The sequence below is a fragment of the Mustelus asterias genome, unplaced genomic scaffold (genome assembly GCF_964213995.1).
Source record: "Mustelus asterias unplaced genomic scaffold, sMusAst1.hap1.1 HAP1_SCAFFOLD_3781, whole genome shotgun sequence".
NCBI lineage: Eukaryota > Metazoa > Chordata > Chondrichthyes > Carcharhiniformes > Triakidae > Mustelus > Mustelus asterias.
The window spans coordinates 8,013-9,256 of NW_027593726.1; the positions used below are offsets into that span (position 1 = coordinate 8,013).

The 1,244-nt window shown below is 43.6% G+C and overlaps 1 non-coding gene across 1 annotated transcript; it reads left to right on the forward strand.

The window, feature by feature from the left end:
• Positions 1 to 238: 238 nt before the first annotated feature.
• LOC144490779 (U2 spliceosomal RNA) lies at positions 239 to 437 on the forward strand. Its single transcript, XR_013497343.1, has one exon. It is a non-coding gene; the product is annotated as a U2 spliceosomal RNA (small nuclear RNA).
• The last annotated feature ends 807 nt before the right edge of the window (positions 438 to 1,244 follow it).

A 1,244-nucleotide genomic window follows, 5' to 3' on the forward strand; every position in this document is an offset into this window, starting at 1 on the left:
TCCTTCCTCAACACAGCTGTGATGTGCTCCCTAATCAGCAGTGCAACTCCTTTTGTTTCCCCTTCTGCCCCGTCTAAAACAACGATGTCCTGGAATGTTAAGCTGCCAGTGCTATCCCTCCTTTAACCATGTCTCCATAATTGCAATAAAAAGGTGTAGTCTCTGTCATTATCAATCAGTGGAGAGAATTTCACATCACAGATAAAGAAAAGGTGACATTAAAATTGCATCAGATTTAACAGCTTCTCGGCCTTTTGGCTAAGATCAAGTGTAGTATCGACATGCTGTGCTTGGTTGAAGTCATTAGGTTACATTTTAGCTTCATTTGAAGCAATTTTTAAAAGCGGCATCTCAGCCTTTTGGCTAAGATGCAAATGAGATCAAGCCTTGGAAGAGGTGCAATGCCGACTCCAATCAGCTTGGATCATGTAGATCAAGCCCAAGACAGGAGGTGAGAGCCATAGAACCATAGAAAATTACAGCTCAGAAACAGGCCTTTTGGCCCCTCTTGTCTGTGCCGAACCATTTTATGCCTAGTCCCACTGACCTGCACTTGGACCATATCCCTCCACACCCCTCTCATCCATGAACCCGTCCAAGTTTTTCTTAAATGTTAAAAGTGACCCTGCATTTACCACTTTATCCGGCAGCTCATTCCACACTCCCACCACTCTCTGCGTGAAGAAGCCCCCCCTAATATTCCCTTTAAACTTTTCTCCTTTCACCCTTAACCCATGCCATCTGGTTTTTTTCTCCCCTAGCCTCAGCGGAAAAAGCCTGCTTGCATTCACTCTATCTATACCCATCAAAATCTTATACACCTCTATCAAATCTCCCCTCAATCTTCTACGCTTCAGGGAATAAAGTCCCAACCTATTCAATCTCTCTCTGTAACTCAGCTTCTCAAGTCCCGGCAACATCCTTGTGAATCTTCTCAGCACTCTTTCAATCTTATTTACATCCTTCCTGTAACTAGGTGACCAAAACTGTACACAATACTCCAAATTCGGCCTCACCAATGCCTTATATAACCTTACCATAACACTCCAACTTTTATACTCGATACTCCGATTTATAAAGGCCAATGTACCAAAGGCACTCTTTACGACCCTATCCACCTGTGACGTCACTTTTAGGGAACTCTGTACCTGTAGATCCCTCTGTTCAACTGCACTCTTCAGAGTCCTACCATTTACCCTGTACGTTCTTCTTTGGTTTGTCCTTCCAAAGTGCAATATCTCACA